This window comes from Cephus cinctus, unplaced genomic scaffold (genome assembly GCF_000341935.2).
Source record: "Cephus cinctus unplaced genomic scaffold, Ccin1 Ccin1_scaffold0690, whole genome shotgun sequence".
NCBI lineage: Eukaryota > Metazoa > Arthropoda > Insecta > Hymenoptera > Cephidae > Cephus > Cephus cinctus.
Window position 1 is genome coordinate 489,009 of NW_014333313.1, and position 13,916 is coordinate 502,924.

General features: G+C 44.4%; 1 protein-coding gene and 2 long non-coding RNA genes across 10 annotated transcripts in view; 1 reads left to right on the forward strand and 2 right to left on the reverse strand.

Moving 5' to 3' along the window:
* The window catches only part of LOC107269935 (E3 ubiquitin-protein ligase Rnf220), a 73,372-nt gene that overhangs the window by 46,091 nt on the left and 13,365 nt on the right, over window positions 1-13,916 (forward strand). The gene's annotated exons all lie outside the window — the stretch shown is intronic.
* LOC107269937 lies at window positions 4,978-10,273 on the reverse strand. Of its 2 annotated transcripts, none has more exons than XR_001538182.2 (6): window positions 9,965-10,273; window positions 9,087-9,321; window positions 8,736-8,996; window positions 8,348-8,642; window positions 5,947-8,250; window positions 4,978-5,418 (listed from the first exon to the last, which is right to left on the reverse strand). It is a non-coding gene; the product is annotated as an uncharacterized LOC107269937 (long non-coding RNA). The 2 variants fall into 2 exon arrangements; XR_003060314.1 differs by having other exon boundaries at window positions 8,336-8,642.
* Window positions 11,534-13,899, reverse strand: LOC107269938. 2 transcript variants are annotated; one of them, XR_001538185.2, is made up of 4 exons: window positions 13,712-13,899; window positions 12,369-12,841; window positions 12,048-12,250; window positions 11,534-11,714 (listed from the first exon to the last, which is right to left on the reverse strand). It is a non-coding gene; the product is annotated as an uncharacterized LOC107269938 (long non-coding RNA). The 2 variants fall into 2 exon arrangements; XR_001538183.2 differs by having other exon boundaries at window positions 12,048-12,841.

A 13,916-nucleotide genomic window follows, 5' to 3' on the forward strand; every position in this document is an offset into this window, starting at 1 on the left:
TTTTTTTTTTTTTTTTTTTTCGAGAGGGAACCGATAGGACTGATGTCACATTAATTTACAATTTGTGTAACCAACTCGATGCCTGATAGCGTCGCTTACTTCAAGAGGTACGATACCGGCCATATGCCATCAATCGACGACCGGCGTCGCGACGCCTTACACTATTGGACTCTGTGTAATTATCGATGTCGCTGTTGCTACGCTACTGACCTGTGATATACTGTATAGTGGTATACACTTTATGCACTGTACACTATATGATTGTCCTATAGGAAGAATCAAAAAGTTAGCATATATGTACAGGTTGATTTAATGAAAAAATTGACAGCGTGTAATTGGATGACAAGTGATAACGAAATCGAAGGATTTCGTATATGAAAATTATAAATAGAAGGGTTAACTAATTTTTATTTTTTTTTCTCTCACTGCTCTCATATGGGTTTGATCTATGATACTGATCTTTTTTTTAGATCTAGTAATATTTTTTTATTATGGTGGTCCACTTGTTGGTATCGATTAACACAGCAAGGGTTGTTTGTTAATGATATTAAAAAATATTAATTTCTACATACGCATACAGATGCATCCCCATTATAATTTACTAACGAATCAGCTGCCATTAATGATCGCGTAAGCCGAAATTCGAATTGCACGGATGCACCAATGAGAAATCCCATTACCGGTAAATTTCGCCACGTTACCCAAACGCGTAATTCGATTCCACGTAAAAAGAGGCGAACTCGACAAAGAAGTAAAATTCAATTGCCATGGATATGAAGGTGGTTCGAAATTTTTTTTTTTTCAAAATTCCATCAATACGCGTCAGCGGAAGAAAAGCGTGCATCGTATATCACAATATTACACAACAAAATAGATCCCATACGCCCTAGTACTTATACGATACCGTAAATAAATTTATGATACCGATTGAGTCGAAATAAAGAAAGAAAGAAAAGGAGTCCCCATCGTCCGGTTCTCGAATCCCATAAGAATTTCCAGCTGGCAAACCCGCAACCATAAACCAAGCTTTAGCTCAATGACGGTAATAAGGAGTGTCGGTAATAAAACTGCCATAGTACCGGAATACGTGTCAATTCCTTCTATTTCCAGGAAGGATCCAATTGGAAGAGGAAAAAAGCAAAATCTCAAGCAATAATAATAATACACCAAAGTGACAATCGAACGACGTCAGATCTATCGAAATCGAAATTAAGATCGATAATCACTCCTGATACAGACATTCAAAAGAAAGAAGTGTTAAACGACGCAGCGAACGTAAATGGCGATAAATAAAATTTCCGACGTTTATATACGTCACTGGGAACAATACGAGACGTAAATAACTTAGCCGCCCTGGACTTCAAAACCGCAATGGACTTTTCTTCATGTTAAATGTATATATATATATACACATACTATCCCATACAGTGTTACCAACAAATGAGCATCGATTCTTAACTCCCATAAGGTCCCATATGTTGGTCAGAGTGCGGGCGACAAACGAAAGCCTATAAACACCTAGCCGGTACGGCTGTAAATTATCGTAACAGTCCAGCGGGATTGGCTGGGATGATTTAAGTCTCCCGGCAGCCAAATTCGTTTCTCCTTTACGCAAAGCGCCAAGGCGGTTACCCCAAGGATGATCATGAAAACGACGACGGCTACCAGGACTTCCTCTATCCAGTCCCATCCGACCTCCTCCAACAGTAATACTACTAAATCCCTATCATTGGATTTATTAACAAGCGAGAGCGGGAACTCTCATAACTTACTTAACTCACAGGTAAAATTAACATACGCGAACTTCCAATGACGGACTAAATTGGTTCAGTTGACAAATGCCTTTTTTCTTGCATTTCCAGAATGCAGACTGCAAAATTCCACTGTGTTATTATTTTGCCAACCTGGCACCAGTCTGATACAGTCGCTACCTTGAGCCCTTACGTAGGCAGCAAGTACGCGATATCGCTAGATCGTATAGGCAGTTGGCATTTGGGGTAGTTATTCTCCGTTAGGTTGGTACACTGCCACATTGATACCAACGTGGGAGACTTGCGGCCGGCTAATAAGCCCTCCTTAAGTCCGTAACTCTGCCGTGATTTGTGTCCTCTCGGTAACCTGCTCTCACTTCGCTTCACTTCCTCCGTCCATCCCTCCCGTCTTCGCCCCCTGCGAACTGCTCCGACTCCTGGTTATGGGATCCTAGGACCAGTGTCCTATATCCGCTGGGCCGTATATATCTATATACCTATATACATGACACAGAGCCACGTCTCTACGGCAGCTTTACCTACAGCTATACCTGCACCCTCTAACTCTCACCCTCTCGCCGACCTGTCTACCCAGCAATTAACAAGTCCCCCTCGAGGGCTAATCCCGCTAATCCCTTGACTGATGCCCCCCACCTCTCACCTCACTTCACCCCGGTTCACCTTCCCCATGACCCCGGAACCCCGTTCAGATACCTAGATGCCCTATAGTGATTTTCGATCAGCTTTTTGGCGATCTTGGATTTTCGGATAATCGTAGGGGGGGTAGTTTTCTTTTTCAACGATTTCACTCCGGGGTGGCTTCGGATATAGGAGTTGGTTTCTGTTTTTCTGTCGAATAACGAAATCAGTGGTATTTTTATTTATCGAGGGAGGGTGTCCAGGAATTTGAAAAAAATTATCTAGTTCCTCCATGGGGGGCCTCGTCGGGGACTTTTTTTTGGAGGGCTCAAAAAATTACGAATGGCAACTATTAAAAATTAAATTTTTTTGAATTCGGGATGGCAGTTAACATTTTTTTTTTTTTTAAATTTCGGGTCATTTTTCTGGTGCGATACGTTTAAGGGTCGATCACGTGGACGGACCTATGTTATTCTTGCCCATTGTAGTATAGACCTTCGCTCCGAAGTCACTTTGTACTTCTGTATGAAAACAACCGCCCCCGGCTGATTTCACGGCGTCGTTTATCTTTAGGTCGGTCATCGATACCCACGCTTCGCTTTTCTGCCTTGGCTGGGTATGCGCGCACGACCTACGTAACGCGTAAAGCCGCAGCCGTACATCACGCTAAATCGAGATCCAAAAAATATACAATGTCTGACAGGGGTGGTTCCCGTCAAGCTGGGGTTTGTTACGCAACGCTAACAATGTGTACCAAATCGTTTGCCCTGCGAACGATAGTCACTGTAACTACTGTCCGCCAAAATCCTTCCCTTCGGTACTACACTGTATGCAAGGGAACAAATTTTTTTTTTTTTTTTTCAAAAAATTTTCCCCCCCAAAAATCCACCCCATACCAAAAATTCGACAATTACACCCATTGGAAGTCCAAAAAAAAAATGAACCTTGAAATAATCCCCTATAATACATATTACCCACTGTCTGTCCGTCCTTAATCAAAACTACCCCTACAGAAGCCCATCGACGGCGGCTTGTTACATTTCACAATAGATCAGGATACACTGACTATACCATTAGGTGCCCCCCCCTTGTACGTACCGAATCTAATGCAAACAGCTTGTCGAATGATAAATCAAACTTTCCCAATGACAGGGATTTGTTGCCGGGTGGTAAAGTTTTATTTTTTTCTAACCCCCCTCACCTTTTTTTTTTTTTTTTCATTAACCAGTCACATGTGTTAACCGCAAACCAGCCTAGCGGGGCCAAGCTCCAGGAAATCAAAATCAATTCCAGCAAGTACACATGTCGAATTACTTTAACCGGAACGGCAAATTAATTTCGTAAATTTTTCTTTCCCTCGTTTGTCCCTTTTTTTTGTCCCTTTCAAAACTTCCTCTCGTTTCCTTACCTTTCCACCGTCCACGTGTCAGCGCGTAATGTCCTAACGCGAAGAGACATAGGATGACAGGTCTGACTGTCGACTAAGCGGAGTAGCAGAGCCCTGCCGTAACAACAGATATCCGAGGAGAAGCAGATAGTAACACATGGACCGTTGACAGCCTCCGATCCTCTGATCTCATCTCCAGGACTGCATCCGTCCGAATGTCATTAGTCCGCGGCAATCCGTATACATGATATCTCGAGAGAAGTAAATTGGCTTCCGTCATAGATCTGGACCACTGAGATCTATCCCCGAGACAATAAAAAAAATCCCAGCATCCCCTGTATCTTCCAGAGTAATCTCCGAAACAAGAGATACCTTTAAAAAATTGATATTCAAAAATCTCACTAAACAAAAAAAAAAGAGAATTTTCTTACGTCAAATCCTACGAAAGACATCCCTGTGACGTTTGGTCCACACCCTAAGGATCTGAAGCGGTAACCCCAAGTGTACAGGGTGAGACGGTAGTAAGGATGCTGGAGGCTATTAAGACGTTCTCGCCGAGATAAAAGGAAGCTGGCTTGCCAGTTTGGATTGGTGATGGTGAGAGGGGGGGGTAAAAGGCCGGCATAGAGTTTAAGTCAGAGGGTGAGACCGAGAGGCTGAATCTTGGTCCATGGCCACGAGAGAGAGAGAGAGAGAGAGAAAAAAGGAAAACGTAGAGAAGGAGTACAAGAGAGGCAAAAGAGCCGTAGGAGGAGAGAAACAAATAAACGAGGGGAGTAGCGAGACTCCGGGGCCCGGAGCGGCTACCATTAAAATGAAAAATGACATTCCCGCCGACGTCCCCGTCGCGGCCTTTACTTACTCCGCCATAGTTACATACCTTGGCCCCTCGAAGAGCAAACAGCCCCTCAGAATTATTGGTGATTTTTTAAATCTGTTAAACAGGCCTCTCGACCGCAGTTGCCAAGTGGGGTTGTCCTGCCGTCTGTCTCTCTCTTACACGTTCGTAACATGTATATCTGATATACCCCATCAGATTGCACCCTTCCTCTATCTCACCCCCTAAGGATTCACCCGACCAGGCAGCACAGCATCCCTTTTGGTCCTGGGATCAGGCTGGGTTGCTATCCATCCCCTCTTGAAAAGTACCCATCCCCCCCCCCGCCTTCAAACCATGCTCAGGGCTGCTTAACACCTTGTTATTTATTTTTCAAACTTTCATCCCCCTTTTTACCCTGCTCCTGGGCTATTTGGTTGCGATCTTTCATTAGGGGCTTTTTCTACGATTAATATCGCGCGTGCTGATGCTATCTGATCTCGTGTTATGCATCTTGTGTTTTCTATTCGAAATTGCGCCGTGGCTAGAACCTCCGTGGGATGAAACTGTGTCGCTTAATGGGATGCGTAGGAAGGCTGAGGTAGACGAACGGAGAGTGGAGATAGTCAGGACGTCGTACCGGCGTTGTAAAAGTGTACGTGTTGTCCGTGCGGGCGTGTGGGATAGAGATACATCCTCGCAGCATCCAATTCAAGATCTCATCCACCTACTGTGATCGTAAAGACTGCACGGGCAATGTCTTAGAATGGGTTTCTCGTATCTGCCGTTTTGCTGCTATGAATCGAAGCCCCGCGTGGTTTGGCCTGTCGGAAGGCAGATACCGAGGAAAGGATGAGACACGTGGAACAATGAGAAAGGGAATTAATTTGGATGACGTTGAATCGTTAGAAAAAATTTTTACTTGCTCCCTAAGCCGAAAGTACCGTCTTCCCGGGCGGCATTTGAGTCCGGGAGGAGCCACTTTTGTGGGCTGCTTGCCTCCGTATAAACAAATGCAAGCAAGCGAATGTTCGATCGTAAGCTCTAACTGTTCGTAACCGTAAATTTGTAATGTCGGTTGAATAATGAAAAACGGGAAGACGGTACTTTTGGCTTAGGGAGCAAGAAAAATAGTATACGACACATGGCCAAAAAGTTCAATGCGCCAGGAAATCCAACCTTTGTGGCCTAGGGTGGTTTAATATACTAAATTTTTTTGTAGAAAATTTTTTTTTTTCGAAATTTCGTAATTCATCGTTTTTTTTCTAAGGCACGATAATGTCAAGACTTACGGGGTTTGGGATACGAGGTAAAAAAAATGTATAGCACTTTTAACGGCATGCGAAACTCACTTTTAAACTGTCTCATCGATATCTCCAAGTTGGTAGACAGTTCGGTGGTTTTTTGTCATTGTGAAACTACCGACGACTCGCAGTCGGCCATTTGTAGCAGGGGGGGTTGCGGTAGGGGGACGCGAAACTAGTTTTCGAATGCCATATTGACATGTAACTGTCATCGGTGCCCGAGCGTCGTGTATTCGCGTCTGTCCGTACGACTGGTCTGAAGTTGCTTCTTGTCGTATCGGCAACTCTCGATTCTCGACCGGTCTCGAAAGACACGAGACCAGTCCAATTGCGATCATTGCCGCAAAAAAGGTGTGCGGCATCCCTTTGACGTTCACCAGGTTGCCACACCGATCCCGGCGCATTCGCACACGTCGTACGATCGACCGAGAACACGAGAAAACTCCGACGAGTATACGTCGATAAATGTTCTAGAACAATTTGAAAAATTCATACGACCAAAAAGTTAACCTCCAAAAAAGTAGGTAATCGAATGAGTGAAAAAAAGTTGTGTGAATCGTAAACAAAAATCTTGATACATATTGGGTGGTCATTACTTTCGTCGAATTAATCATACATCCAGACCCAAAGTCTGTTCGTGCTCACTCCCTCGGTGAAATTCGATATGCGGACTACTTCAAGTGAATCGAACGATCTCCCTCGATTCTCAGAGGGAATCATAGTGAATCGTTATTCTCTGCGTACGAGGTTGCTTACAAGGATCCTTAACGCACGGAAACGTTACCGCGAAGAGTTAATTTAATAAAGAGTAAAGTATAACGCTCGATCGGACGTGCACGCCGTACGTAGGCTATGTTCACGCGGTACGGCGTTACTTAGAATTAGAGGATAAGGATATAGAAGAAGTCAATAGAGATCCACATGAAAATTGCATACACCGTACAGGCACCGCTCTCGCCATAAGCATTCTCGTATACCTGCACGCGGGTAGTATATCAACAATGATAGTTATACACGTACGTTATAATCGTAAATTAGCCACAGCAACATAATATATTCGTGGGCTGGTTGGGTTCGCGCGTATCTGTTTTATGCGGTTATTATATATGACAGCAGCAGTCATACCTGGGGCCCGGGAGCCTGGAGCGTTCAGAGCCTCCTGAGTCTATCCAGAACGAAGCGCCTGTGTACGGTCTACCCATGATAACGGGCATCCACCTGGAAACCCTTACAATCGGTACACCGTGTATAAAATCTTATAGACTCGATCGAGTCGTTATACCCGGGAACTTCTTAATCCAAAGGAGCAAGAAATAATTTGCACCGAACAAGACCAGGCCCGAGGGTCTACGACGTGGAGGACGAGGCCGGCGGATGGGGGCCAAAGGGTAAAACATGTATCCGGCGACTGGGCACGTGGTTTACAGCTGATGCTAATATACATAGTTTCCCAGGTAGACCCTGGCGACTTGGCAATATTTTAAATGGCGCGAGGTTAGGGTACGCGGAGAATCACGTCGTTGGAAATACGGTAAATCATATACAGGGAGGCTTCGTGCGGAAGGTATGAAAAAAAGAGGGCCCGCTAGCTTGTGCATTGGCTGTGTTACGTGTATGCGTATATGTGTCTACGGGGATGCGGATGGGTAGTTGGGATGCTGCATCCTTGTTCTCGAATATTAATTAATTGAAGCCTCCCGGTGTACACGCGCAGGTTGAACCGTGTACCTACTGCACCCTTTCTTCTCTCATATGCATACACATATGGTTATATGATACTTGTATGTTTATATATACTACAGAGCCTCGAGCCCTCTGGAACTACCTAGTTTTAGAGGGTTTACTGTGTTTCAATTGAATTTTCGAATTTATTTATACTTTGCCTAGTTCCCTTGTTTTTTTCAATTTTTTTTTTTCTTTTTTCTACGTGCACTCAAAATATTGCAGGTGCTGCAGCTACACGCTGTACAGTCACTGTCGTGTTTCGTATAATGCTTCGGGTTAAGAGACATCCGCGTGGCCGTTATACAGGGTCGCCCAATGAAACGCGGAACGTAAACGGATAACGCAGGCTGAAATGACTGACGGGAATTTCATGGGGGTTAAAATCATGAAACATAGCTGCCACGTCGATACGCCGCTATGGAGTTCACCATTCGACCACCCCCTACGTCACGGACCTTCTGGGCTGCCAACCCCCCTTGGCTGCATTTATTTGTCACCGCAAGGTCCCGCAGTGCACGTCGATCCGTCCGATGAAGTATCGGCAGACCATGGGTGCTTGTTATCGTACGATATAAACGTGCAGCGATTTTTTCCCAAGTACCCAGACGCTTTCGTCTTGTGGGATTTCTGAAAAGTTGAAAAAATTAGAGAAAACAGAAAAATTATATTCATAATTGTCCATTCACTTTTTATCCTGGCTCAAAGCACGTACTACGCTTGTTACCTTCGTTCTGGATATTCGAAATTGTCCTACAATTAATGTCAGCGACACCCGTTATCACTGGCCAACCCTCGCTTCCGGATAACAGTTCGCTCTTCGCCATTGTGCGGCCTTTACGCGGCTGGACACTCACTCGCTTATGGCACATTGCTCTTGTATTACTCCACTAGCCGATATCACTCCGCCACTCGTTCTACGTCTACTAACTCGTCCACTGGATATACTCCTCTGATATATGGATATGACGTATATATACGCGCACGTGTACACTCTTTCATTGCTAGTTGCGTATTAATTTCTGCAGAGTATAATATACAGTTTATTGGTACAGCATCGACAGATGAAAATATTCACAGTGATGGGAATTATTGTCTATTATTATTATGTATACCGTAGCATGGCTGTGCGTATAGAAGTGGGAGAGGGTTCCGGGTGTTCTTGTTACGTTACTGCAGGACGGAATGCCCTCGACAAATTGGCCTGGTGCTCGCCGAGCGAATTATTAATTGTCCTCAAACGTTTTTTTTACACGGGATCGACGGGAACCCGGACTGACAGCCACACCAGGACTCGCCGATTTATTAACCGGTCGCCCCTGACTTGCTCTCGCGAATTCTTGAGGCCAGTGCTCGTTCTTATTATACGGGTAAATCTGTAACGGCGGATAAGAGCAATGAGAAAATTTTTTTTTTTAAATCAATTCCGTACGCAAGATTTTTAATCAAAAAATTTTTGTATTTACCTTTTTTTCACTTTTTCTTTCTATCTTCAACTCCAGGGGTCGCCCGGGGATATCCAATGATTCTAATTGTCAGCAAATGGTACCTAGTGGCTTATGGCACTCTGTGGAGGCGGTACTCCCCGAGGAAGTACCAGTAACGGGGAATGGTGAGGTTGTAACAGACCACAACGGGAGCCACACATTTCGAGCGTTTGGTCGCTCGTGCGGTCCGCATTATTTCGTGATTGTCGCCGAGCTGCCGGGGGAGTGAGAAGAATGTGTTAATTTTGTGGCGATGTGTCAATGCGCACCCCTGCCGTACACCCCCTTCTGCCCCCCCTCTCGGACTCTACCATTCGACTCCCCCGTATCCTCCCTGCGTTCGCATCGAATACTCAACTCGCTCGATAACCGATCTGCCTCCGATATCAATTCCACGTAAATTCATAGTGATCAAGTGAACAGGATGTAATTTTCAATTGGACATTTTCCAAACTCCCCCAATTTCTTTGTTATCTCTTTATCAATTTTTTTAATGCCCTTAACTCATTCAGCATTTCAATATATATGTATATATATTCTAGGCCAGTGACTCGATCTCGCGACGATTTCCTTCCAGGTCGTCGACGTCCTGTTACCTCGAAAAATTAAATCCGCACCCCCCAGCCAAGAATTAAGAGTTTCAAAAGGTCCCTAAGGGTGCTCCCGGTACCTACCCCTACTACTGGGATGCTCGAAGGGATGGCAAAAGTCTTTGATTGTCGTCCCGGTACTCGGCGAGGTATAAGAAGCGAATGGCGGATCGTTTTTAATAAGCGACAATTAACGTGAAGAAGAGAGGCTACGCAGGAAGAGGAGAAGGAGAAGAATCAAGATCCTTCTTCTTCTCGTGTACTCACAGCATCCCATAATCTTTACAGCGTACAGGGTATCCCGGGTCTCTAGACTTGCAGCTGCTCCTTCACCTCTCGGGCTGAATTTCTAACCTCCTTTAGCTACTTGACAGGATCGTTGTCGCCACTATGGACATCCAGCTCGAGACTTTAGGGCGAAGGGACTGCCTCGTAAATTGTATAAAATATTATAGCTAGTGGTTATAGTAGCGTGCGAGGTCAGACGAACTTCCTTCTTATATTTTTCTTCCTTCGCTCCTCGTCGTCGTCGTCCAATCCTTCTTTATACTCACTGCCGTCGCTGTCTTACTTTCGTACGCGTCTAGCGCATAGTTGGCCACGGAAAAATTCCCTAGGAATCACAGTGGCTGCGTTCACTCGTTCTATGGGCATTCTCTAATGGGCATTTGTTACCTAGGGAATCAGCGTTAACGGCGGTACAAGTAGTTAACTCTACGAGACTCCATAATTAGATTGATAAATCGGTAAGCCCAGTGTGTCTACCGGTCGGAGGATAACGAGCCGTTAAACCATCTACCGCACGGCGGGAGATTTGAATTTGAATTAGAAATTAATCACCCTCGAACACCGCGACTTTTCTCTCTCAATGATTATCAACAAAATACTCCCCAGATTCTTCACCTTGTATACAAGATGGAGTCACGGTAATTTTAAACTCCACAAGTAGACGCGCAGTGGACCCTCTCTCTTGTAACAGTCGCCAGTATTTTTACCAATTAATGAATGACATAACGAACAGGTATTTTCTTTTATTTATCCATACTTTTACGTTCCCTGTAACATCCTCCCAGCATCCTTAATCCTCATTTACATATATGATCCGTCGTCCACAAAGGCATTTCTATGGTTTTCATAGAAATTCTTCTTTTTTCCTCTCTCTCTCTCTCTCTCTCGCTCAAGTCTCTCTATGGCTCATTGATACTTGATACAACAGATGCATACGGGTAACGACAGACTCTCCGCGCAGCCTCCTGCTCCTGCGAACGGCGCTTTATACTTTCTTGTAAATTGTATTAAAACGGCTCGTCTTTTACGAGCGTGTCAAACTACCTACACGAGTACCCCCGCGAGATGCGAACGGGAATAACATGGCGAAGAAAAAAAAAAGGGGACAGAGGGGAGGATTCTAAGTGTGGTAATGTATATGCATACAAGAGGCAATGTTACACGAGATAGAATTCGAGAACTGTGACACATATAGATATACTACTGTTCGAACTTTTCAATACAGTATAACGCGTGTATAGGAAAACCTTTGGCTTTCGCAGTGTTGGTAGCCACGAACGATTCAGACTGTACCAGTGGGGTGAAACGAGCGCCCCTTGACATCCACATGACATACATGACACCCCCTTACGATATTGAATCCCGATTTTATGATGCCCGTCCGTCGCCGCTTCCTGCCTGGTGTAAACTTTTATTCGGGAATTTAGAAGAAATCAGACGAGCGAGGATGGGTGGCTGCAGTAAGGGTGGTTTCTGGGGTGACTTGGGGTAAATATTTTTGTTCATAAAAAAAAATAGAAATCGATGAAAAATTTCTGTTGGATTTTGTTTTTTTTTTTCTTAATTCTAAGGGGGGATGATTATTTTATTCTAACTGTTAAAAGGCGGGGTGAGGGATTCTTTGGCGAGCAGTGAACTTATGACCCTCTTGATGTTAGGAGGAAAATCCCCGTGGGTTTAGTAGCGTCGATTAGGGCCTCTTACTTGGAGTCGGGCTCGAGCTGAGTGGCTACAAAGTGAAACGAAGAAATAGTCTGAGGATAAAATGGTCGTAGAATCTCTTTTAGCAAGAGGCAATACGATAATAAAAGATTAATTAATGGGCCGAGAATTTGGCTGCAAGTGGAATAACGTTCGACTTTGCTTTATGTGTATAATTAAAAAAGAAAGAAGACCACATGAAATTCCTCTAATTTGTCGAAAACAGAAGATTAATAGTATTCCAATAAAGTATCCAAGTATTCTAGGGTAGTTCTCAGAAGTAACACCCGTATCAAACAATTAGCCAGATTCCGGGGGTCCCCAATAAAGTTAGGTTAGGTTAGGTTAGGATGGTTTGTACCAACTAATATCCCCAAGTGTTATCCTTATTATTATCGTGGCTCAGCCGCCGCGCGCGCCTTGAGGATCTTCTGCAGGCCGTTTAAACTGGCAAGGGTAGGCGGGAGATATTAAAGCGTCTTGCCCGGACTAATTTTACTCCTGCGAAGTGGCCCAAGTAGGGTTGAGCCGCACCCTCAAAATCCACCCTTGCAGACGAAGGACCTGGAACGAGAGAGAGAGAGAGAGAGAGAGAGGGAGAGTATCCGATGAGGTTATCTTATATTCATATACGTGGTGTGGTATTTGAAGATATTTAAGATGACACATTTTTTTAACTCACCCGGTAGAATCCTTTGCTTGAGAAATTCTCAGAGACAAAATTCGTGTCACCGTAGTTTGGTTCCGGTTGACCGTAACCGAATTTCTAGCCACCGGAAACGATGACGGTTTCTTCGCAAGAGACACGGAGGTTAGGAACAGCCGATTCTCGATGCCGGTAGGACACTCGGTAATAATGGGCAGGTGTGTCCCTGGACCGGAAGGCCTTTGGAGATCGTCGGCATTCGTCTCAATGGACCGACAAATTCATACTATGACTTTTTGACTGTATAATCCTTACTACTATGGGTCCTCCCCATTCATTCACTGGGACTGCTCTTTGTATGGCTTGGGTACTGGGCCTCTTTTCATTGGGACTACGTCGCACGTAACTGGGCACGAGGAGATGTCGTGGTACTTTTTTTTCTCTCCTCTTTTCTTTTCTTCTCTTCTTTTCTCACTGCTCAAAATCGGCTTTGCATCGGCATTTCAACACTGGAATCATACGAGAAGAAGCGGGATTACTTTTCTTTATCTTTTCGAAAAACACGGCACCGATGCGTAGGCATCTTTGTTTTCCGGTTGCGTTGGCACGATTTTACATAAATAAATATACAGTCGAGTGAACCGTAGTCGAAGATCGTATACATAGACGAAGGCTTAAGTCGCAGTCGTGACTTTTGAAAATAATAAAAATAAAGGCAGTACATTTTTTCTCCCCTAGTTTACACCATTTCACTTGGTTTTCTCTTTCTTAAGTTTGATCCATGAAATTGTTCCTAGCCGGTAATTGTGTTCCCTCTTCTGGGTGTATCGTGTCTGTTTCTTTAAGGGTGGCTGGAAACGCACCCTAAAGGGCTTAGAGTATTTGCAAAGAGGGTCTTGAAATACGAGAAGACGTGTGTAGTGTGAAAACTTGCATGACTGCGGCCGGACTGTGAATTTAAGTTCGGTACGTTGATCTCGGACAAAACCACCTTTAGATACATAGGTTATCCCTGTTATTATTGTCATACATATATTACACATAGGGGGTAGAAGCACCCCTAGCCCCGTTACCATAAACTATAAAGTATGCCGCTAAACTGCAGGGGTGCCCAGTCACGGTGTCTATTTTTTGAAGTCACATCCACGCATCGAACAGGGCCAAAGGATTAGGAAAAATGTAAGTTTTTCCTAGAAAAAGAAAAAAAAAAAAATTACAAACCACCCTTATAAGTTATTCAGATTGAAAATAATAATTTCGACAAGACAGTAACCCTTGGCTCATGACCTCAAAAATTCTCAAAATATCCTACCCAACACTACCATCTCGTCCTAGGTGAAAAACAAACCTCCCCAAAAAAAGATAACATGTGTCCTCACCAGTAATGCATCCAGTTAATGCATCGTTCACACCGAATGAGAGTTGCCTGAATGAATGCAAGCTGAACGAAGCAGGGGCGAAACGGTATAGAAGAGATTTCCACGGGGTGGGTTGACAACTTCGGTGACATCTGTATTAGGGCTAATAGTAGCATTAGGGGGTTGTGTGGAGAGAGGGGGGAATGGGGGGGGGGGGGGAAGAATT